The sequence below is a fragment of the Rana temporaria genome, chromosome 3, assembly GCF_905171775.1.
Source record: "Rana temporaria chromosome 3, aRanTem1.1, whole genome shotgun sequence".
NCBI classification, from domain to species: Eukaryota; Metazoa; Chordata; class Amphibia; order Anura; family Ranidae; genus Rana; species Rana temporaria.
This window is the reverse complement of record NC_053491.1, coordinates 333,764,034-333,790,036: the sequence shown is the minus strand read 5'-3', so window position 1 is coordinate 333,790,036 and position 26,003 is coordinate 333,764,034. Positions and strand designations below refer to the sequence as shown.

Genomic DNA, 26,003 nt, shown 5'->3' with positions numbered 1-26,003 from the left:
GGAATTTGCTGAAGCTAAGGCAGACAAATTCTAGAGCAGCTGTGAATACTAACCAATCAGAATCTAACTTCAGCTTCTTCAGTTAAAGTGGTTGTAAATCTCAGACGTGAAATATGAACTAAACCTATCCTTCTATAGTGTGTACTTGTCTTAATTAAGACCACTAAGTGTCATTTCTGTCTGCTGCTTTGTTCCTCTATCAGCATGAATCACTTCAGACAAGTTTTCCTGACCCCAGTAGAAAAATGTTGATGAGGGATCTCCTGCAGATTGACAGCCTCAGCTCTGTTCCTGTGTGTGTGTGTGTGTGTGTGTGTGTGTGTGTGTGTGTGTGTGTGGGGGGGGGTCCGTCCCTTCCCTTCCTTCTAATGAGCTTTCTCCTCGCTGAGCTCTGGTATGAGTGTAATTTGAATTCTCTGCCCCCTTTTTACTGACAACTTTATGAATTCTGGACTTGATTTGGTGTAAAGAAGAGAAGACTGCAGCCAAACAGGTTCAAGTTATGTAGGAGGATCTGTTTTATCTTTGCGTACCGTCTGAGTCCAGTCACTTCACTGGCTATACGTAAGGGTTTACAACCACTTTAAGCTTTGAAAATTAAAGCTAGAAGCTGATTGGTTGTCAGCTGGTCCATATTTTGTCTTCTTTTAGTTTTAGTAAATTCCCTTATGGGTGTGTGGCATGGCTGCTTAAAGTCCAAACCAGGAGCATGCAGGAAAGGGTGATAACACCGCACACGGAGTAAGTGGTGTCGCCCTAGGAAAAGAAAATGGATAAACCTTGTTTGTAGGAACATCAGGACTAAATTGACATGAAAAAAACGTTTCCAGACTGAAATTCGTTAGATTAACATCCCCCCCCTGCACAATACCCCATGCCGAGGGCATGTTACAGGCTAAATTCACCTTGGGTACATGTTCCACCCATATTTACAGTGCCTTGAAAAAGTATTCATACCCCTTGAAATATTCCACATTTTGTCATGTTACAACCAAAATCCTAAATGTATTTTATTGGGAATTTATGTGATAGACCATAAATGATAAATGTTTTTTCAATTTTTTTTTTAATATCTGAAAAGTGTGGCGTGCATTTGTATTCATCCCCCTTTAGGCTGGGTTCACACTACTACACTACTTTCATCCTACTTTGCTCTGCTACATTGGTCCTACATTTATCCTACATTGGTCCTACATCCATCCTACTTTCATGAACAGGATACTACTTTGGTCCGACTTCAATGATATTCAATGGGCTGAAGTAGGATCAATGTAGGACCAAAAGTAGTACAGGAAGCATTTTCAAAGTCGGACCGACTTGTGTAGGACCAGTTAAGACAGCTCTCATAGGAAAACATTGATTTTTCACACGTCATGCTACATGAGGCTCCCAATGTAGGACCGTTTGTCGGACAAGTGTGAACCCAGCCAGACTCTGATACTCCTAATTAAAATCTAGTGGAACCAATTACCTTCAGAAGTCACCTAATTAGTTAATAGTCCACATCTGTGTAATTTAATCTCAGTATAAATACAGCTGGTTTGTTAGAGAACCTTACTGAACAAACGGCATCATAAAGGACAAGGAAGATACCAGACCGGTCAGGGATAAAGATGTACAAGAGCGGGGTTAGGATATGAAAAAATATCCCAAGCTTTGAACATCTCACGGAGCACTGTTCAATCCATCTGAAAATGGAGAGTATGGCACAACTGCAAACCTACCAAGACATGGCCGTCCACCTAAACTGAAAGCCCGGGCAAGGAGAGCATTAATCAGAACAAAAGCCAAGATGGTCTTGGTAACTCTGGAGGAGCTGCAGAGATCCACGGCTCAGGTGGGAGAATCTGTCCACAGGACAACTATTAGTCGTGCACTCCTCAAATCTGGACTTATGGAAGAGTGGCAAGAAGAAAGCAATTTTTGAAAGAAGGCCATTAGATCCCACATTTGCAGTTTACAAGAAGCCATGTGGACACAGCAAACATGTGGAAGAAGGTGCTCTAGTCAGATGAGACCAAAACCTTTTGGCATAAAAGAAAAATGCTATGTGTGGTGGGAAACTAACACTGCACATCACCCTGAACACACCATCCCCACATGAAACATGGTGGTGGCAGCATCATGTGGGGTTGCTTCTTTTCAGCAGGGACAGTGAAGCTGATGAGAGTTGATGGAGCCAAGTGGAGGTCAATCCTAAAAGAAAACCTGTAAAGGCCTGTACACACGATCAGATTTTCTGACAACAATTGTGTGATGGAGGGTTTTGTCGGATAATCGTTTGTACGCTCCATCAGACAATACGCTCCATCAGACAATTTCCGACAACAAATGTGGGATAGCATGCTCTCAATTTTTTCCGACAAATATGTTCCGTTGGATTGTCCAATCATGTGTAATGTCCATCGGAATAAAATCCGAAGTAAAAACAGGCATGCTCCGAACCAATGCTAACCATAAGACAACATTAGCAGAAGTTTCCCAAAGGGTGGCGCTAAAGAGCAGAAAAAAACATGTAGAAAAAACATGTAGTTTCCTGTATGTTGGCTGAAAAAGTTCTGTATGCAGAACAACTTCACGTCCAAGGCTCTTCGCACAAAATTCCACGGATTTGTCCAATGGAAATCCGATTGTGTGTACGAGGCGTTAGAGTCTGCAATGGACTTGAGACTGGGGCGGAGGTTCACCTTCCAGTCAGAGCTGCAATGGAATGATTTAGGTCAAAACATATTCATGTGTCAGAATGGCCCAGTTAAAGTTCAGACCTAAATCCAATTGAGAATTGGTAGCGAGATTTGAAAATTGCTGTTCAGATGCTTTTCATCCAATCTGACAGAGCTTGAGCTATTTTGCAAAGAAGAATGCGCAAAAATGTAGCTGTAATTGCAGTTAAATGTGGTTCTACAAAGTATTGACTCAGGAGGGCTGAATACAAATGCACCCCACACTCTTCACATATTTATTTGGAAAAACATTTATAATTTTCCTTCCACTTCACAATTATGTGCCACTTTCTGTTGGTCCATCGCATAAAATTCCAATCAAATAAATTTACGTTTTTGGATGTAACATGACAAAATGTGGAAAATTTCAAAGGGTATGAATACTTTTTCAAGGCACTGTAGAGTGCAACATGTAGCAAGTTCCAGCTCTTACCTCCTCTCCCCCCTCCCTGTGACTAACAGCGGGTGCAGGTAGAGGATGCCCCATCCACTAAATTTAAAAACGACCTAGGTGTGAGGGGCTCTGCCCACACCTTCCCGTCATTCATTCACAGAGTTCTGAGAATAAATGAAGTACAAGTACCATCGGCCAGTGTGGCGACGGCTTGTACTTCTCAATGAACTGCAAAGGTGTTGGTGAGCGCTCCTGTAGTTCATTGATTCCTGCAATTCAGTAACTGCCTTGCCCATAAAGCAGATAGGGTTCTGATCGTGTACAAGATCCTGGCTTTGCATCAGCAATCTGCTGATCACAGGTGCAGTGCTTTACAGGCTCCAGTGTAAAAAATGTAATAAAAATTTACCTGAATAAAGATGTGCATTTTATAATTTTTGTATTAAACTAATGCTGGCCATACACTACGAAAAACTGCCCGAAAATCGATCATGTAGACATGTCTGCAAGTTATTGGACACAAATCGTTAATCGTTTGTGACGTTTTTGTGGAAAAAACAAACAAACGGCAAGTTTGGAAAAACTGCCAAACTAACGATAAATTGAAAGGTTAATGTGTTTCCTATCTGAACTATATGCACTATGTATATGTAAAAAAAACGAACCAAATTCTTTTTTTTTTTTAATGTCCTCTGAACAATTTATCGGTCATTACATTATGGCACCATCGTTTGTACTCGCGTCCGAATGTTCGTTTTTCAAAAATGGGTTCGGCCGATTTTCCGTATAGTGTATGACCAGCATAAGTCTCCTCCCATTTGATAAGTATCAGCTGACACTCTTCACAACTGATAAACATCGGACTGGGCTGTCACAGCTCCCGTCACAACGAACGATCTGAAACCAAACAGGTTAGTGTTTCCCCAATCATGTGGAGGCTGGAAGCTTTATTAAAAAAATAAACCTGCAGATGGCAATATGCCTCTGTTTAACAAGTGTCAGATACAATTACAGTATTAAAAAAAAAATGTAAAAATAACTGTTTTTTATTTTTGTGCATTTGTCACAATACAAAACAGGATTTCTTTAAAAAGATTTACCAAATAGCCCTTTTTGTCCTTAAATATATCAAAATGATTTTAGATATACAAATTAGTAATAGAGTTGTAGCCATGTTACCCAACACATCCCGATACTGCTTTTGACCAGGGCGTTTGGGCTTTATTGACATTTAGTAGCAAAAAGGTAAATATATTTCTGATATTACAGAAAAACGTGCAGAGATAGAGATATATATATATATATATATATATATATATATATATATATATATATATATATATATATATAGTTTATAATAAGCAATCTGGACTAGATACACATGAATAAATATTGCAGGCTTGGTAATATGGTTGTTGTGCAACTTTCCCGGACCTCCAATTTGGGCTGATAAGGGAAGCAAAGTATAACTACCAAGCTTATTTCACAGTGCATAGTTCTGTAGTTAACAGTCCACCTAGTTAAATTTGTCCTTTTTAAATATGGCTTCCATCTGAACATAATGTAAACAACCACACATACAGTAAATCTTATCTAAATTCCTGGCAGTTTGAAAATTGCAAGTATTTCCCATAGGACGTGATGTATACTATAAGGGGTCTATTAATAAAAAGATTTGCAAAGCCATTTGTCCAGTGACTCAGTATGTACCTTCATTCTGTATAAATTGGGCAAAAACAAATGCTCTTTAACCACTTAAGACCCGGACCTTTATTCAGGTAAAGGACCTGGTCAGTTTTTGCGATTCGGCGACCCACCTCTGGGCACTTAAAGAGGACGTACATGTACGTGCTTGTGCCCAGCTGTGCCATTCTGCCGACATATATCTGCAGGAGGTGGTCCTTAAGTGGTTAAGCAATTTTTTCTACTGAATTAATGTTTTATTATAGGCAGTATTAAAGCAGTTGTAAAAAAAATGGAAAACAAGGGCATAATGTGCCAGTATGCATCACATACTAACACATTATGAAATACTTGCCTTAGAACGAAGCCCTCCAGCACCGCGCTGTCACCGCTGAGAGGGCTGACATCTTCCCCTGGTCTTTCTTCCATGTTCTTGCGCTCGGACTGTGTGATTGACATGCGCGCGGGAGCCCTCAGTTTTGCATGAAGATCTGAAGTTCCAGCGAGGTATGCTGGACCTTCAGAGTGCATGCATCAGTGATGTCACTGGCTGCACTCGGGGTGAATATCTCCTAAGAGGTCCTTGTTTAGAAGATATTCATTTTACCTACAGGTAAGCCCTATATAGTCTTTCCTGTTGGTAAAATCACAAAGTGGGCTTTACTACTGCTTTCCCAGCATCCAATTCGCATGTCAGCTGACTGTGCCGGCTCTCAATAGAGCCAGTTCACACAGCTGCGTGGCGGCTGTGAAGCGAATTGCACAGGGGTCCTGTGCATCTTCTGGTCTGTTTCAGGTCTGAATTCAGCCAAAAATTTGGGCCAAAATCGGACTTGAAACGGTGAACAGGGACGCACCAGATCCCTGCTGGGAGCCGCTCCGCACGGCAGTGTGAACCCAGCCATAAACTGCATTATGGCCACTAGATTGAGCTAAGGAACATAGGAAGTAAATACACCTTTTTAACAACAGAATTCTTGAAAACATGCAAAAATGTGCAAATAAGTGTAACTATTGGTTTAATTTTTTTGCTCATTCCCTCTAACGTTCTCTAGAATGTTTTATTAAGAACATTTGTTCTGAATAAATGTGCAGATTTTCTGGACTAATACCTAATGTAATTTTTTTTATAAATAGACCCCTAAGCGTTTTTGCAGGCTTTTCCAAACAAGACAGGCAAGGTATTTACAAAGCTGATGATTTCACTAACCTGCCTTATCTTTTCATTTTTTTTTTTTTTTTTAGAAAGGTGAAATTTCACTTTAAAGGCCTTAGATTGTATAATGATGAATGTCAAAGAATGCAACAGATAATGCCTCATCTTTTGTAAATAACGATCTTTTTAACTTAAAATGGTGGAAATGTTTTAACTTCTACCCCTCCTGTTTCTGTAATCATGCTTGTGGGAATAATGGCTTTGCAATGTATGAAATGCAGTTGCCCTTCGTGTGATTTGTCTTTCTGTTCTCCGTCTCAGTGGAACTGCACCTTTTAAAAGCAATTAAACCCCTGGACTGACAGCCGACACGGTTCTTCTGGTGCATGCTTTTTGTTCTAACATGTGTCATCTCATCTGTTTGCAGCTTCTGTATTCACCTGCATCCTCTGTCCAGCAAATTCTCATTGATCTAAATCATGTGTGTATCAACAGGACTTTTCAAGTAATCCTGTTATCTTTTTCCTTTTATTTTTTTTCATATATATATATATATATATATATATATATATATATATATATATATATATATATATATATATATATATATATATATATATATATATATATATATATATATATATATATATATATATATATATATATATATATATATATATAATTCCCTTTACCTGTACAAGTAGGCTCACACTGGCAAACTCTACTCTGAGCACTAGAACTGGTTTTTGGGGATGTTGACCTCCCAAGTATTCCCACATATCTCACTGGTTCTTTCCACCATCACTCACGTCACTGCAGGTTAACATAAAGGGAGGAAACCAATGAGATCTATGGGGGGGGGGGGGCACATCCAGAGGGTGTCGATGTCACTAGGACAGCAATACACAACCTGAGAGAGGTTCTAACCAATCCTCAATCTATTAAATGCTTTAGTTACAATCGTTATCCCCATGATTATCTTCTCTGAGACTGGTCACATGGACATGGAAAAGCACGAGTTTATGTCTCCTGCAGGGACACGGACAGCGGAAAACACTTGACAAAGATTCTTAAAGTGGAGGTTCACCCAAAAAGTTAATTTTTAACATTAGATTGAGGCTCGTTTTGTCAAGGGGAATCGGGTGGTTTTTTTTTTTTTTTAAATCGAAGCAGTACTTACCGTTTTAGAGATAGATCTTCTCCGCCGCTTCCGGGTATGGGCTGCGGGACTGGGCGTTCCTATTTGATTGACAGGCTTCCGACGGTCGCATACATCGCGTCACGATTTTCCAAAAGTAGCCGAACGTCGGTGCGCAGGCGCCGTATAGAGCCGCACCGACGCTCGGCTTCTTTCGGCTACTCGTGACGCGATGTATGCGACCGTCGGAAGCCTGTCAATCAAATAGGAACGCCCAGTCCCGAAGACCATACCCGGAAGCGGCGGAGAAGATCTATGTCTAAAACGGTAAGTACTGCTTCGATTAAAAAAAAAACACCCGATTCCCCTTGACAAAATGAGCCTCAATCTAATGTTAAAAAAAAAAAAATTCGGGTGAACTCCCGCTTTAAGCCTCGTACACACGATCGGATTTTCGTCGGACAAAAAGCTTAGGACTTTTGTTCGAAGGGCATTCATTGGCCATTAACTTGTATTGCATACAAACGGCAAAGCATTGTCGGTCAACAAACTACGTTTTTTCAGCTCTTTAGCGCCACCCTTTGGGCAACTTCTGCTAATGTGTTATGGTGAGCATGCGTGTTTGTATTTTGGAGTTTAGTCCGACGCACACATTTGTTGGCGGACAATTTTAAAGCATGCTATACCACATTTGTCCGTGGAAAATCCGACAACAATTATCCGATGGAGCATACAAACGGTTGGATTTTCCGACAACGGCCTGCCACCACACAATTCCTGTCGGAAAATCCGATCGTGTGTACGTGCCTTTACTTCTCATCCACACAGTTGTACTTCCATGCGAAGGGCCATCTTTCCCTGCAGGGGATGCAGAGGTGTTTTTGCATCTGTGTGCAGGCATTCCCATTCATGGTGAATTGGGACGCAGCGGGTACATGGACACAGCCACTGGTATCAATTTTCCACCCATGCAGGTGCGTGGCCCCCCTCAGACAGTGCGTGATCAGGGACACGCACCTGCATGGCTGTCAATTTGGGACCAGTGGCTGTTTCCTTGCAGCCGCTGTGTCCCAATTGACATGAATGGACTGTCTATGCACCTATGCATCCCATGTGGGCAAAGACGACCCTTTACATGGATGGTACACATCGGTACGCCTGGTTGAGTTAGGCCTTATTCTTCTCTTCTCTATACAAAACTATAGAAAAAAGTTTTTTGGGCTAGAGTTGGGCCTTTACCTTTTATCCTTGTAGTACTTCTCATGACCTTTTCAATTATTTTTTTTATTAATTTTTTTACAGCTGTAATATTTGCTTTTAACATTTCTAAGGCCCCTTTTGCACAGGCTTTCCGATCAGGTGCACCTGTCAGTATTTCAGGCACACAGGCAGCTCTAGGCTTTGTGAGGCCTTAGGCAAAACTTGACATGGGGCCCCCACTTACACCCATGATTGGAAAAATAATTCAAGGACAAGAGCCTCTTCCCCACAACCCTGGCTGGTGGTTGTGGGGGTCTGTGGGCAGGGGGCTTATTGGAATCTGAAAGCCTCCTTTAACAAGGTGGCCCCCAGATCCTGCTCTTTAATAACTAAGGGGCGGGGGCCACCTGGTGAACCCGCCCCCTTGTGACGTCATTGACTGAGGGCATGCTGGGTCATTGATGTCACAAGGGGTGGTGTCACAGATATTCACTTGTTAGGGACGCTGGCTGCCCCGCTCCTGAGTCAGTGCTCTTAACGCTGCCTGAGCACAGCAGTGTTAAGGTCCCTTGTCCCTCAAAACTGGGGTAATGCATTGGTTAAGTTAGGCGGCCGCGAGGCCCCTGTGAGTGCGAGGCCTTAGGCGACCGCCTAATTTGCCTAATTAAAGAGCCACCTCTGTTCAGGCGGACCTGATCTATGGGGCAGCTACGACATGTCCACTGACATCTGCTGCTATCCAATCCTGTCCGTGAAATGCAGACCCTATTTTCCATCCGTCTGACGGATCGGTTGAAAATGGACAGGTGGTCAGTCTTCATCTGATCTCCCCATAGAGGAGAGCAGGGCTCTGACAGGTCCATCTCAGTACGGTGAGCGAGGACGGACCTGTCATCCGCCTTCTCAGCACTGCTTTGTATTGCTGTCTGTGCCCCCATTAAGGTCCTGTTTTCCATTTACCATTGAAATTGGGGGAAAAAAAACATTTTGGCTTGTCCCCAGAAAAGAGGGAAAATCTTCCAATGGGGACACTAGTTCTGGTGACCTGTGGGTTCCCAAGGAATTCCCTTAATTGTAGGGATTTTCTCTCACTTCCTGTTTGGCTCAGGAAGTGAAGGGAAATCTCCTAAATGGAACACAGATGGCAAAAAATAATATTCTGACAGGTGTTGTTATAACACTCCCTTACTCTATCCAAAGTGAGAAGAAATGTTTTGCCTTTACAGGTGAAACTCGAAAAATTTGAATATCGTACAAAGGTTAATTTATTTCACTAATGCAATTTAAAAGGTGAAACTAATATGAGATGGACTCATTACATGCAAAGCAAGATAGTTCAAGCTGTGATTTGTCATAATTGTGATGATTATGGCTTACAGCTCATGAAAACCCCAAAGCCACAATCTCAGAAATTCTGAATATTACATCCAATCAATAAAACAAGGATTGTACATAGAAAAATATCGGACCTCTGAAAAGTATAAGCATGCATATGTACTTGGTTTGGGCCCCTTTTGCAGCAATACTGCCTCAATGTGGCGTGGCGTGGTAGATATCACCCTGTGCCACTGCTGAGGTGTTATGGAAGACCAGGATGCTTCAATAGCAGCCTTTAGCTCTTCTGCATTGTTCGGTCTAATGTCTCTCATCTTCCTCTTGGCAATGCCCCATAGATTCTCTATGTGGCATTAGCTGGCCAATCAAGCACAGTAATCCCATAGTCATTGAACCAGGTTTTGGTGCTTTTTCGCAGTGTGGACAGGTGCCACGTCCTGCTGGAAAATGAAGTTGGCATCCCCGTGGTGGCTCTTGATTAGGGATGAGCTCCGGGGTGTTTGCACACTGCGTTAATCACAGACAGTGAGACATTTCCCAATCTCTGCAGCCGAGCATCAGGACAATGTCTCCCTGCCTGTGATTAGCGCCGTGCCGACTTCCTAGCGCGCTCTGCATGTGAAGTGTGTGAACACATCGGAGCTCATCCCGACTCTTGATATTCTGACTCCAGCCTCGGTCCACTTCTTGTGAAAGTCCTTAATACTTTTGAATGGTCTTTTCCTGACAATCCTCTCCAGGCTGCGGTCATCTCTGCTGCTTGTGCCCTTTTTTTCTTCCACACTTTTCCCTTCCACATAACTTTCTATTAATGTGCTTTGATACAGCACTTTACCTTTTGAGGCTTTCCCTCCTTATGGAGGGTGTAAATGATGATTTTCTGCACAACGTTCAGGTCAGCAGTCTTTCCTGTGATTGTGATTCCTACTGAAGCAGACTGAGAGACCATTTAAAGGCTCAGGAACCCTTTGAAGGTGTTATGGCTTAATTAGCTGATTAGAGTGGAACACTTTAAGCCTAGAATATTGCACCTTTTCACAATATTCTAATTTTCTGAGATTGTGGATTTGGGGTTTTCATGAGCTGTAAGCCATAATCGTCACAATTATGACAAATCACGGCTTGAACTATCTCATATATTAGTTTCACCTTTTAAGTTGCATTTGTGAAACAAATTAACTTTTGCACGATATTCAAATTTTTAGAGTTTCACCCGTAGTTCTGGTTTCATTTGCTGCCTGCTTATTCCAGGTCAGTGATTCAGTAAGTATTAAAACTAGAGTCAATCCTAGCATTTTCAGCAGTGGAAGCTTATGTATTTCTTTTAGTACAGGTTTTCATCATCTTCGAAGTCGCATCTTGTTTTACACAAGTGTTGGGCCTAGTACAATGACTTTAGCTATGGGCCCACTTATGCTTTAAAAAGAAAAGCAGAGAAAACCGGCGCGCCGAAGCCTATAGTGTAGTATGTAAAATTAAAAGCAATTTATTAATACATAAAAAGTAATTTACTCACAGAAACAGCAGGGAGGGAAGCTTTCAGGTTTGCAGCACAAGAAGCAACTGATCAGAGTCCACTATATGCCACTTGATCCTGGCCAGGGAGAGCCTTTGATGAATAGTCAGAGAAGCACTGAAGGGGAGCTGTCAAGCCAGGTCCACCTATTGGAGTGACGTCACGCTTGCTGGTACTGTCCAGGGACGCGTTGCATCTCTTGTTGGTTTCTTTTGTGGTTTAAAGGGACGCTATCACACTGCTCAGGGCAAAGTAATGGTAGATTTGCAAATGGCTCCTCTGCCACTCCCTGTGTTGCAGCTAGCACTAAAATCCCTAAAGTGGAGGTTCACCCTATAAAAAAAAATTCTAACACTGCATCCAGCACCGTGCTGCATATAAAATGTCACTGACCTTTATTTTTTTTTCCCCGTAGATATCGTTTAGCCGTGGAATTCACCGCGGCTTCCGGGTAGGAAATCCCGCGGGAGTGGGCGTTCCTATTGACATGCCAATCGACGGCGTACACAGCGCGTCACGACTTCCCAAAAGAATCTCGGCTCTATTCGGCGCAGGTGCCGAATAGAGCCGAGCCGACCCGAGCTTCCTTCGGGAAGTCGTGACGCGCTGTGTGCGCGCCGTCGTTTAGCATGCCACTTAAAATTTTTGTTAGAAGTGTTAGAATTTTTTTATAGGGTGAACCTCCACTTTAATGTCAGCTGGTGTTGGATGCTAGGAAAATGGTGATGTCACAATCTTGTCCTTATGTGGCAATGCATGGGTCTAGTATCGGCTGCTAGACCTGAGCCCTGTCATGTTGGGGAAGGTCACATGCTCCTACAGACCCCAAAGCACCATAAATTGTCCCCAGCTGCAGCTGAGTGGCACTCGCAAGATGTGTGTCGATTGGTTGGACGGATTCCCTTTGAAAAGACAATATCACTTCACCCACAAACGGTCAAGGCGGACGCATTTCTTAAAAAGTCCTTTGGCTGTAAAAAGAATGGCATTCAGTCCTTGCATGCATGTGTTACTTTGCTGCTGTTACATTACAAATAAAAATGCCAGGCTAGGGCGTTAAGTGAAAAAGTTAAACTGAATATTAAAATATTTCAAAAGAAATATGTAAATGTTTCCAAAGAAAGATTTTAATATATATGCTTTAACTTATGTGTCATGTATTGTTGTTATTAGTTGAATAATCTGTAAAAAAAAAAAAAAAAAAAAAGAATAGTATTATTACAAGTCATCTGGTACATGACTGTCATTTTTGTCAATAAATTCCCTTTCCTTTTTGGGAAGTTTGACACTGGTCTCCTGTAGAAATTGTGATCCCTAACTTGCCATGAGGTCAGCTTTAAATTCCAGGTGGAGTTAAAGCCTCGGTGCAATATTGTTTACATTAAGGGTTACCTTCATGTTTTGCACCATGTTACACCTGTATTTAGGATGTAACATGCTGCAAACAGGACGCCTTACCCCCAAACCACCACTACCACAGCCATTGTCACTTTTCAAATATACCCTACTGTGCGGGGCTTCAACTGTGAATAATTGAATGAAAGGTCTTATATACATGTTCCATCTTACTCTTCTAGCTGTAAGCTCCTCCTTGTGCAATCTTGGACTCTGAAATCATGGCAAAGGTATTTGCCCACATGATCAGTGACGTTGGTTACACCTTCCACAGTCTGTAACTGGATAATCTGCATCATATATATGAGGTCACCCATCTACTCTCTCCTAGGATTTGTTCTCAATTTCTGAACTTATAGGTCGTAGGAGACTTTAAGTTGTGCTGTGCTCCATGGGCACTGTATGTGCTTTTTGGGTGCTGTTTACAATGAATGAAACCGCAGTGCAGCAACACATTATGTACCATGGCCTTCAAGAACTTCACTGGGCACCATCTTACCTCTGTGGAAAGTGAAAATTAGATGCGTAACCAAGTACCAGCAAACAAAAATGCATATAAAAAAGTCCTCTTGTCAACTGTGAAAAATCATCAGCAGAAAACTAAAGCAGTGTCCATATCAAATCAGCTGCAGAAGCTTCACTGTGATCTTAATCCTCTGACAGACAAGATAGGTGTATAGACATCTTCATCAGAATTTTTCCACAAAGCAGATATAAGAAATGGCTGCTTACCAGATCCGTGGGATCCCTATTACAGAGATCAAATTGGCTCAGCACAGATATCATCAGCTGGTCAGACCCAATTGCGGGACAAACTGACATCTCAAAGCTTCAGCAGTTACAAAGTTTCAAAAACTATCCGTGTTCATTTTGGCATAAAATTGCAATTTCGTTTTAGTCTTTTGATTAAAATGCTGTATACGTTTTTTAGTCCCATTTTAGCCATCTGCAATTGTTTTAGTCTACGGAAATCTGCAGTAAATTTTAGTCAACTAAAATCTAATTGGTCTAGTTCAATTGTAATGCATTATTTAAGCATTTCTCTAGATTTTCCAAACTCAAATGCTTCTGAAGTAAAACAAAAAAAATCTAATATGTTATTATTTGTGGTATTAAGGTTTTAACAAACTCACAGGTACAGATTTAGCTGTTCTGGATGGTGTGAGGAGGCCTGTAATGCTGTACAGTGCTGTGGAGGGTGGTCTGAGGAGGCCTGTAATGCACACAGTGCTCTGAGGGGTGGCCTGTAAATCACACGGTGGCCTGTAATACACACAGTGCTCTGGACAGTGGTCTGAGGGGAGGCCTGTAAATCACACGGTGGCCTGTAATACACACAGTACTCTGGACAGTGGTCTGAGGAGGCCTGTAAATCACACGGTGGCCTGTAATACACACAGTGCTCTGGACAGTGGTCTGAGAGGAGGCCTGTAAATCACACGGTGGCCTGTAATACACACAGTGCTCTGGACAGTGGTCTGAGGAGGCCTGTAAATCACACGGTGGCCTGTAATACACACAGTACTCTGGACAGTGGTCTGAGGGGAGGCCTGTAAATCACACGGTGGCCTGTAATACACACAGTGCTCTGGACAGTGGCCTGAGGAGGCCTGTAATGCACACAGTGCTCTGGACAGTGGCCTGAGGAGGCCTGTAATGCACACAGTGCTCTGAATGGTGGTCTGAGGGGTGGCCTGTAATACACACAGTGCTCTGGACAGTGGTCTGAGGGGTGGCCTGTAAATCACACGGTGGCCTGTAATACACACAGTGCTCTGAGGGGAGGCCTGTAATGTACACACACAGTGCTCTGATCTGGATGGCCGTGTTGGAAGGCGTGTAATGCTCTGGGGGTTCGTTTGAGAAGGCATGTAATGCTACACAGTGCTAACTGCTAAGCATACTACAGACTCGCTTGCTTGCTGGGGGCAGGAGCACTCACAAGCTCTACACAGGTGGAGCTCTGGGAAACCGGAAGTTCACATGAGTAAACGTCCCTTCCTCACATTTTCGTTTCATTCGTTGATGAATACTGAATTGATTTTCGTCAGTGGTGTTCTTTTCATAAAAAATGTTGTCACTGTAAAAAGGCCGCTGTCGAAAATTGACATGTTTTCGTTGACTAAATTAACACTGACAGTCATCACTGTGCTGTATGAACAAGTGAAATTGTTTCAAGAGATTAGTAACACAGAAATGCAAAAATAATATATATATAAAAATAAAAAGGTTGAAACTAATGTCTTATTAACTATATTTACTTTGTACTTTTACCTTATTTATGATTTAGGCCTCATTCACACAGCCATTAAAAAAACGCATCTCCAAGCTGTTAACTACGGATCTGAATGCAGCTGCATTGCTTTCAAGGGAGCCATTCCCACAGGTGCATAACTATGCACTGCGTCTAGATCCGTAACAGAATCCAAAAATGTGCGTCTAAGAACATGAGCTTTATGTGTTTCTGCATATAAAAATATGCATATGCATACACACATGCAAGTGCATAAATTAAGACTAAACAAAGGGAAAAAATTATCACAAAAAAAAAAATCACGTACATGTCGTTACACGTTCAAATGAATTTATATGCAACTATTTTGCTGATCATTATGCAGGAACCTAGAAAACATGCGTTATAACATCAGTAAAATGTTTACAGTTGTGTAAATGAGGCCTTATAGAGCTGAAGCAAACAAAATATTAGCAGTTAGGGCCGTATAACACTAGTGATCTTTCACTGAAAACCTTCACCAATGAAAGCTTCACAATGCAGAATGTAGTAAATACTCACGTGCAGTGGTGGTGCGTCCATAAAGGGCACAGGAGCACTGCCCCCTCTTTCCTGCACCTGTCTATCACCAATGGATAAATTCATGCATTGCATGAATCTATCTGTTGTTGTCGCTACCGCCCCCCCTAATTACAGCGGCGGGGGTGTTTTTTTTTTTTGGAAACGCCTGATTAGAGACTTGCCGTCCAGGGACCTCGCCTGTGGAATGCACTACCAACCACCATCCGACTGGAGTCGGACCACTTGGCCTTCAGGAGAAAGATTAAAACCCATCTCTTCTGAGGTCAAGGGGTTCCTTACCCATGAAATGGATACAGCGCCCAGAGGCGATTCAGTTCGCATGTGTTGCGCTTTACAAGTTTCTCACTCACTCAGAGACTTCAGCTCTAATAGGCTTCCAAATTGGTAAACAGCAGGCGCAATGCTGTGCGTTCGCTTTTTACACAGTGTTGTGTTAGGGAAGCAAATAAATCACTTCCCTAACACTGACCTGCCTCTCAGTCAATCAGGTGCTCGGGTCTGGTTACCCTGTCACCCGATTGGCTGAAGCGACAGGCGTTCAATCATAGAAGAGGACGGCAGACAACACGGACTCAGAGTGTGGAGGACAGCGCAGAGACAGGTAAGTGCCAGGCGGGGAGGGCACACTGGTGGCAATTGATGGGCACACTGGCAGCAATTGATGGGTACAGTAGCTGCGTTTGGCACAGTGGCGGCACTTTTGGTGTACAGTGGCTGCGCTTGATTTGAGGTGTCATTCAAATAATAATCATCTTGAATGCAAGTCCCGCGTTTTGTCATTCACACCTCGGCGCTGTCAACTCGCGGGCAGATCTGTGGCAAATCTGCCTGGGATTTAAAACGCTGTAGTGTGAATACAACCTAAAGGCAGACGTGAGGCATCGGGGTGGCCAGGAATGGAGCTGGGAACAATGGGGCAATTTTTACTTACAAATATGAAAATTAGTAGTTTGGAAGTGGCACAAAAATACCTGAAAAACTCCCAAACGAGTCATTGTAGAATGTGAAAACATGTATAGATCAATACATAATAGTCTTCCACAAGGGAGGATTTTGCACATTATCTAGCAGAACAGAACATCTAAGGTCATTTTATTTGTCTTTAATATGCAATCTCATTAACCTCAGACTCTGTCATCAGCTTTCCATTATACGCATGGTAAAAATCAATACTGTCATTATGAAGCTATGCAAACTGCAGTAAATATATTCTCCTGGGATTCAGTGCTCTGCCATGTATTCGTTTAACTATAGGCTGAACTTTATTTCCCCTTTGCTTACATCGAAATTAGAACCCCAGGCAAAACAAAAAATATCAGATAACTATATATTAATGAATAAATACAGACCCAGAAGTTTTTATTATAGGCATGCCCTTTAGAAGACAGAATCCTGCAGGAGACAACTAGCCATTGCACACAATTAAACACAGCAGGAGACCTCCCATATTTACAGTTCGCAAAGTGCTAAAATATCAATCAGAAAATGGAAATTAATCTGGACTAATAAAGTGGATTTTTGGCGGTACAGGTAATTAGTGTAAAAAACTATAAATATTTATTAGTAGAAAACACATATAAAGAATATTGTATACACAATTCCGTAAAATCGTATAGTATCAACATATAATCTCAGTACATATAACACAAGGTAAAGAAGACCCGAGAAGATGGTGTCTGCCCCATAAATACCCCTCCCCAGCATGCACAGCGAGGAAGCCTCCTCCTGATAGGCTGCTGGGGGGAGGCATCCAAATCCTTGACTCCACTGCTGCCACCTGTCGGCCTGGGGTGTGACCTACACCCCAGAAATGACAGCATGAACCCACAGCACAGCCAAAGCTGAGGCGGAGGCTTCAAATTTAAACAAATTAACCAGGCCAGAGTCACTTAACTCTCTGACCCCCTCTAAATTTACACTAGCACCGGTTTCTGAAAGGAAACCAGACACCCAATCACCGTCATACTCTTCTGTACACCAGCCTTAATACGCTCAGTTCCTAGGCAAATTAGCCGAGCTTGGCAACCAATTGCAGCGCACGCACAGGAATGATTTCACCGCATGGCCCCCTCCCTCTTCCCTCCTCTCGCTGACGCAGGCACCACCCATGGACCAATCGTTCGCAGCCGCTGTGAGTGACATTGCAGGCAGGCTCAGCCGGGTGATTGTGTCGCACTCGCGGGTGTCCATGAGCCCGCTGTCAAATGCAGGAGGCTCCCGCGAGTCGCAGGAGACTTGAGATGTCTGAGTTACTATATTCTTCAAAGTACTAATTTGTTCTATGGGCATTCCATATCCCTTTCACCAACCAAGTTTAACCCCTAATAAAATAACAAAAACAAGCAAGAGACTGTTCATCGACTAAAGGAGTGTGTCTAATGGTAGTCTGGCAGCAGGGTGGAATGTGTGGATGTTGTAACTCGTAGCAACCAATCGCTATAGCTGTAAGAGATGAAATACTACTCTCCAAAGCAACCTTGTGACTGTAACTGCACTTTGATCTTTGGTAGGAAAAGATTGGGTGTATTGAGTGAAGTGGTCAGTTAACACCAGTACTTTCATTGTAGAGAAAATCTATACAGGGTCCATAGGGCCTGAACTCTGTAAGTGCCCCACTGGAGCAGCTTGAACTGGCAGGGCTGAGGCCATGCCTACATAGGCTAGTCATGGTATCTCTCATATTAGACCAATAGAAATGGTTTTGAACTAGACCAGGGTTGCTGTTAGAAATCACGGGGACCCGTACAGCCTACCTGACAGGGCCCCTCTCTGAAAATATCAAAAGATATTTTCACTAAAAATACCATGGCCACGATGCTATGTGTCTGAGCCATGGCAGAAGTTAAACCCCCATCAAACAGGACCCATTCAACTGAATAGCACTTCTCTGTAATTAGGTTGCGCTAGCGTGGGGTTAAAGCATGCGGTGAAGAGGAAACATGCCTCCTTGCTGCCTGACAAATGATTTTTTAGATTTATTTTTTTATTTAATTGTAGCGCTACCCCCGCAGGAGCCACTGGTTTGTTGTTGGGATCGGCATATTAAGTTACCTTAGTGTTGTCTAGGGGTGCAGTTGAAGAACAGAGTAGTGAGCGAATGTCCAGACAATGAATAAAGGTTTTCCAATGCTTTATTTCCAAGCCAACACGGCCAACATTAACATCAACTGGGAAGAAAAGGTTGATGAAGCAAGAGAGAGAAATTTGCAGTATCAGGTCTGGATAAGAACCGAGCAATCCTGCTCTCAGTAGTATAAATTTCAGTTCGTCGCCACTCTAGCCAGAGTGGGTGAAGTGCCCCCGGGCAGGCTCCTGCTACGAGCCTGGCAGCCGAAGTGTCACTTAGGTTGCTGGGAGGAACAGGTCTCTCTCACAGACCTGGCTCTAGGGTCTCTGCCACAGGCCTATTACTTTGAGTGAGCTAAATGAACGAATCGAGCGAAACCTCCCAGTAGGTTTTTAGCATAGGTCACCGGATGACAGCAAAGTGTACCTGTCAGCATTCCGGTCACCAGATCCCCGATTGGTTCGTTCAAGCCCTGTTGGACAACCTGCCTCCGAGTTCTCCTCAAGCTGACCCCCCAATCGAACGGCATCCAGCCTGGGATCCTTTCAATAGAACTGGGGACCCAGTAAGTCACTGGGGCCCCTCTCGGGAACATGAAACTCCGCGTAGAATGCGACCCCGGCCTGGTAGGCCATCGCCGGGGTCCGTTGGATGCGCACACCCTAAAGGTGGATGCCGCACCTGGAATCTGGAACCCGCGAAAGACTCAGAAAAATGGCGTCTGCCACAGATATACTCTCCCCCAGCATGCTCCGCGAGGGAAAACTCCTAATTGGCTGCTGGGGAAAAGTGGCTCTGCCAGAGTCCCTCTAGCGCCACCTGTTGCCCAGGGGTGGAAACAGCACCCCTGAAGCGCAGACTGACCTACAGGACAGTTCTGGAATGACACCAGCCCATAATTTTAACAAATTGTGAATAGGAGCAAAATAACTCTCCCATTCCCCACTAACTTTAGCGTAGCGCCCATACTGAGAGTAAGGGGGCGCTACATAATTTATTATTATTTTTCTAGTTTTAACTGCACTTTTGGGGGCCTTTGGTGAAATATGGGTCTAAGCAGACCCCTGATGTCTCTGATTTAAGAAATGACATGTCTGGCAAAGCTTCTGGTCCACCCTCCATGGAGTTTATTAGCTGCATTTCAGAAAAGGCCACTTGATCTTCAATTATTGCAGCCATAGCACACAGAGCCCCAAAATGGAGACCAGGGATATCTTCCCATTCACTGTCTTCAATAACAGAAGCCAGTTTGGCTGTGGTCAGGACATACTATGTCAAAGGATTATTATCCATTCTTACTTCAAACATATAAGTACCACTTGCATTGTCACTAGGGTGTTCAATTTTCATTCTGTGAGAATAGCTAGGCAATACATTTTTTTTTTACATTAACTGGCAGGAAAGTACATGGTATGTGTACGTATGCATCTAGGGGCAGGTTACGATCTTTAGGACCAGGTTGATGAGACTGTCCTGGATTATATTGCTCCTCCTTACTACTGTCAATCCTACTTTGATCTCAGTAGTGTATCCAAATGTAGCACTCTGTAGGGGGTTATGAGAAATGGCCCTCCCCAAACTGGTATTGTGCTAAGCCTGTGGGTAAATAAGAACCAGAACCTCAAGTGCAAGAGTGGGTTTGATATTAAAGTTGGCAGTGACTCCACCCAGGACAGGGCCTCCCAGTAACCTAAAAAACATTCAAGAAGAAAGAGCGTCACTCCAGGTGAGCAAATCAGTGTAATCCGGATGTGCTGGGTGCTAGACACGGCTCACCATCAAAAACAATTGGAAAAGAAGGAATGGCTGCACACCAACGAAAACGATACAATGTGATTTTATTGTTCCAACATGAGTCGCACAAAACAGCCAACAAGACAAAGACACAAGACCCAGGAGGAGACGCGTTTCACACTGTCATGTTTGAAGAAGCACTAATGACAATGTAAAACGCATCACCTCCTGGGTCCTGTTTCTTTGTCTTGGTGGCTTTTGTGTGTGACTCATGTTGGAACAATAAAATCACATTGGATCATTTTTGTTGGTGTGCAGTTTCTTCTTTTCCACCCTAAAAGTCATTGGGATCAGAAGAGCTACTGCAAAACCAGCACATAACATTAAAGCGGTGTTTCACCCTAAAAAACAAGTTTCTATGATAACATCAAGCATACTAGCGCAAGCTACAGTATGCCTTTCTTTGTTTTTTTTTTTGCGCCGTACTCACAGTTTACTGCCGTAATGAAGTTTCAGACTCCCCGCGGGGAATGGGCGTTCCTATGCACAGGGAAGATGATTGACGGCCAGCTATGGCACGTCACGCTTCTCGAAGATAGGACTTGCCTCTTCACGGTGCTATACGGCGCCTGCGCACAGACATCAGGGCTGACTGCGCAGGCGCCGTGAAGAGGCACTTTTGACACCATTTTGGGACCATTGTAATTTTTACAGCGATCAGTTCTATAAAAATACACTGATTACTGTGAAATTGACACTGGCAGTGAAGGGGTTAACCTGTAGGGGTGCTGAAGGGGTTAAGTGTGCCCTAAGAGAGTTATTCTTACTTGTGGGGGTGTGGCTTGGTGCGTGACGTCACTGATCGTCTTTCCCTATGACAGGGAACAGACGATCAGTGACAGTCTGACTAGGAAGGACGGGGAGAGGTTTGTTTACACTTACCTCTCCCCGTTCTTCAGCTCTGTGACCCGATAGCGGGACACCGGCGGCGATCGGATCCGCGGGGTGCCCGACTGGGTCGACCCACGGCTGTGCATATTGAAGGGGACGTACCTGTATGCCAATATGCGCAGCCGTGCCATTCTGCCGACGTACATCGGCGTGTGGCGGTCGGCAAGCGGTTAAAATATACACATTTTGTTGCTTTTCAGCCTGAATAAAAAAAAGACACAGTTTTTGATTTGTCCAGCTGTATTTACTCAGTGCAGCTTATAACATCCAAGTGTAAGATATAATACCAACATGTCAGAAGAAAAATCAAAAACAGAATCACTGAGTTGGAAAAAGTATCACCACCCTCCTAAAAATAACTCAATCTGGTGTAAGTAATCACCTTCTCAATGTCACAGAAAAGCCACTTGACTTTCAACTGTGATAAGCTGTGGTCACTTTGATTAGCTCAGCACGAAAAGAGCTTTCCTGGAGCATTTTATTCCCTGGTAGTGCAAATGAAGCAAATAATCAACTGTGGGTGGCAAGGCACTGTCAAAAGATCTCTGGGATAAGGTAGTGGGCAGGCACAAGCCAGGAGATGGATACAAAAATATCAACATAGAAATCAAAGGCTTTATCAATGCCTAGAAGTCTATTATTAAGAAGTGGAAGGTAGGATTTTATGTGATAGACCAAAACAAAGAGGCACACAATTGTGAAGTGGAAGGAAAATTATAAATGTTTTTCAAACTTTTTTACAAATAAATATGTGCAGTGGAAGGCCACACATAACATTTTGCTTTTAGGCCAAAAAGTTAAATTTTGGTCTCATCTGACCAGAGCACCTTCTTTCACAGGTTTGCGGTGTCCCCCACATGGCTTCTCGTAGACTGCAAATGGCATTTTTGTATGCCTTTCTTTCAGCAATGGCTTTCTTCTTGCCACTCTTCCATAAAGGCCAGATTTGTGGAGTGTATGACTAATGGTTGTCCTGTGGACAGATTCTCCCACCTGAGCTGTGGATCTCTGCAGCTCCTCCAGAGTTACCATGGGCCTCTTGGCTGCTTCTCTGATTAATGCTCTCCTTGCCCAGCCTGTCAGTTTAGGTGGACAGCCATGTCTTGGTAGGTTTGCAACAAAAACAGCAATGTCACCAGCGCTAGAATTGGCAGACGTGTGTGGGCAGGGCCGGACTTACCATTGGCCTTGACTGGGCTCAAGCCCAGGGGCCCCACCCAATAGGGGGCCCCCTTTAAAAAAAAAAAAAAAAAAATTTTTTTTTTTTTTTTTTTTTTTTTTTTTAGGGGTCCGGAGGTCCCCAGGGGCCCGGAGGCCCCCAGGGCCCCGGATGGCAACCCCCCTTTTTTTTTATTTATTTTTTGTAAAAAAAATGTTTTTTTTATATATTTTTTATTTTTATATATACAATATATATATATGTATATATATATATATATATATATATATATATATATATATATATATATTATTATTAAAGGACCCAGGGGTCTCCAGGGCCCCCGGATGGCAACCCACCTTTTTTATTTTTGTATAAAAAAAATTACATTTTTTTTTTTATATATATATATATATATATGTTTTTATTAAAGGGCTCAGAGGTCCCCAGGGCCCCATGTGGCAACCCCCCCCTTTTTATTTTTTTTATAAATGTTTATTTTTTTATTTTTGTTTATTTTTTTATTTTTTATTAAAAGGCCCAGAGGTCCCCAGGGCCCCCGGGTTTGGCAACCTCCCTTTTTTTATGTATTTTTTATAAATGTTTTTTTTTTTTATTATTAAAGGGCCCAGAGGTTTATTTTTTCTTTTTATTAAAAGGCCCAGAGGTCCCCAGGGCCCCGGATGGCTACATATATTTATATATATTTGTTTTCTTCTTTATTTCTTCTTTTTTTTGTAAAGGCCCCCCCGCTTCTCAATTTGCGGCAGCCCCCACGCTTCTCAATTTCAGGCGGCAGCACCCCCACCCCCCCCCTAGGTTCTCTGCTTCAGGGGGCCCATGCCTTAAGCTGTGCAAGGGGCCCCAAAATTCCTGATGGCGGCCCTGCGCATACCTCCCAACACGCACGGATTCTGTGGGACTTTCCCGCACAGACAGCTTCTTCCCGCAGTCCCGCAAAAGGGTTAATTTTCCCGCACTGCAAGAGGAGGCAGCACGGAAGCAGGAGGAACCGGAGTGGTGTGTGGAGGACTGTGGCTGCTGAAGGGAAGAAAGCCGAGAGCCGGGCTAATGACAGTCTGTGGCCCCCGGCTGTTGGCACAGGTGAGAGGCACTCCCCCCCTCAACAAATGCAAAATCCCCCCCCCCCCCGCTCAACAACTTTAATGCGCTCCCCCCCGCTCAACAACTTCAATTCGCCCCCCCCCCCCGCTCAACAACTTCGATCCCCCCCAATTCTCGGCTCCAGGGGGCCCCTTCAACACTCAAGCCCAGGGGCCCCCACCACCCTAAGTCCTGCCCTGTGTGTGGGAGTATCATGAAACATCATAGGGTGGGAATCAACGTCAATTAAGAAGGATGTAGTCCCAGAGCTGCTGGAAAAAAGATTGTACCTGGAAGTAACGAATATACACAAACATCTATACCATGGGTCTTCAAATTACGGCCCTCCAGTTGTTCAGGAACTACAATTCCCATCATGCCTAGTCATGTCTGTGAATGTCAGTGTGTTACAATGCCTCATGGGATGTGTAGTTCTACAACAGCTGGAGGGCCATAGTTTGAGGATCCCTGATCTATACACTATAATCCTGCACTCATGAGAAACACATTGCAGACTGTCTCTTAGCAGTTTGTAAAGAAATTAATCATTTATTCAACCATAATATGAGTAAACTCCCATCCTGAATGGACTCCAATTGCAAATGATACACTTAAAAAATCACCTATGATCCCATGAGCAGGGAGGAGATGACAATTCCCAATGTAAGTCAGTGATCACATCATGAGTTATATGATGGAATACAGGGCTGCCGACAGTACCTTAGGCTGAGAATCACACAGGGGACATGCGATCCGGCATGTGGAGGGCCCTCCAACACGTGGGGCGTGGGATCACAAGCTGTATCAGCGGGAGAAGGAAACCAGGAAGCTCTGTACTGTCTGTGGAGATGACGTCAATCCTGCTGAGACATCAACCCAGAGCCTGGAGAAACGGCCGCGAGATGGAATGAGTGTGCCGTGAAGCGCTCCTTCTCTCCAGAGGATGGGTCACTGCTGCTCTCTAGTGGGGATATCTGAAAGATCCACCCACTGAAGTGACTCCCGAAATTCACAGATCGGTAAAAACCCGACTGGAGGCACTGTCATAAAGCCAATAGCTGCTAATGTGCTCCCATACAAGGATGGATCACGGTGAGGGGGGTCAAGTGTATGTTGAGGGTTGCCTTGACGACACGTTTCGCGCACATGCACTTTGTCGGAGTCATTGGTAGGTTTGCAGTTGTACCATACTCTTTCCATTTTCTGATGGATTGAACAGTGCTCCGTGAGATGTTCAAAGCTTGGGATGTTTGTTTTCTAAGGTTCTCTAAAAAAACTTCTGAGGGTTTCACAGAACAGCTGTATTTTTACTAAGAATAAATTACACACAGGTGGACTCAATTTACGAATTAGGTGACTTCTGAAGGCAATTGGTTCTATTCGTTTTTAGTTAGGGGTATCAGAGTAAAGGAGGCTGAATACAAATGCACGCCACACTTTTCAGATATTTATTTGTAAAAAAAAATGAAAACCATTTATAATTTTCCTTCCACTTCACAATTATGTGTCATTTTGTTTTGGTCTATCACATAAAATTCCAATAAAATATATTTACGTTTTTGGTTGTAACATGACAAAATGTGGAAAATTTCAAGGGGTATGAATACTTTTTCAAGGCACTGTATTTGGTACAACACTGACCCTCCTTGGATCAAGACGTCGCTCCAAACTGGATGAAAGAGCCAGGAGGAAACTAATCAGAGCTGAAGCAGTTGCAGGAATTTATGACAAAGAGTGGTCATTGTGTGGGACAACAATTTCACAAATTCTCCACGAATGTGGATAAATGTATGGGAGGGTTTCAGGAAAAAAGCCACTCGTCAAGAAAGGCCACATGGAGTCACAACTGAGCTTTGCCAAAAATGCACCTTGAAGATTCTGAGGCCACAAGGGAAAAGGTGTTATGGTCATATGATACTAAATTTGAATTGTTTGGCCTAAACACCAAACAATGGCCCAGATTCAAGAAGCACTTGCGCCCGCGCAACCATAGGTTACGCAGCGCAAGTGCTTAATTGCTCCGGTGTAACGAGTGCTCCTGATTCAGGAACCTCGTTACACCGACTGCAGGCTAAAATCTGCGCGGCATAAGGCTCTTATGCCTCGCAGATTTTAGGCTGCATTCTTGCGGGGGCCGCTAGGGGGCACTCCCATTGTGTATTAGCGTGTAGTATGCAAATTGCATACTACCACTGATTCACAAGCTTGCGCGGGCCCCGCGCAAGCCAGGTACGGAGTTTCCGTACGGCTACTTTTAGCGCAAGGCTGCCCCTTCTAATAGTAGGGGCAGCCAATGCTAAAGTATAGCCGGCCTTCTCGCGCCGTGAAATTTGAATTTCACGGGGTTTGCGTAAGTGAAACGTGAATGGCACTGGACGCCATTCACGTTCACTTAGAAGCAAATGACGTCCTTGCGACGTCATTTGCCGCAATGCACGTCGGGAAAGTTTCCCGACGGAGCATGCGATGTACGCTCGGCGCGGGAGCGCGCCTAATTTAAATGATTCCCGCCCCCGGCGGGATCATTTAACTTGCGCGCGCTTACGCCGGGCAAATTTGCCGGCGCGCCCTTGCAATTCACGGAGCTACTGCTCCGTGAATCGAGGGCAGCGCAAAATATTTGCGGGGGCGCA

The 26,003-nt window shown here is 43.6% G+C and overlaps 1 long non-coding RNA gene across 1 annotated transcript in view; it reads right to left on the bottom strand.

The window, feature by feature from the left end:
* LOC120932557 overlaps positions 1-24,250 on the bottom strand; it is a 35,319-nt gene extending 11,069 nt beyond the window's left edge. The window contains exon 1 of the long non-coding RNA XR_005748013.1: positions 24,091-24,250. This is a non-coding gene — a long non-coding RNA (uncharacterized LOC120932557). The remainder of the gene's footprint in view (positions 1-24,090) is intronic.
* Between the last annotated feature and the right edge of the window lie 1,753 nt (positions 24,251-26,003).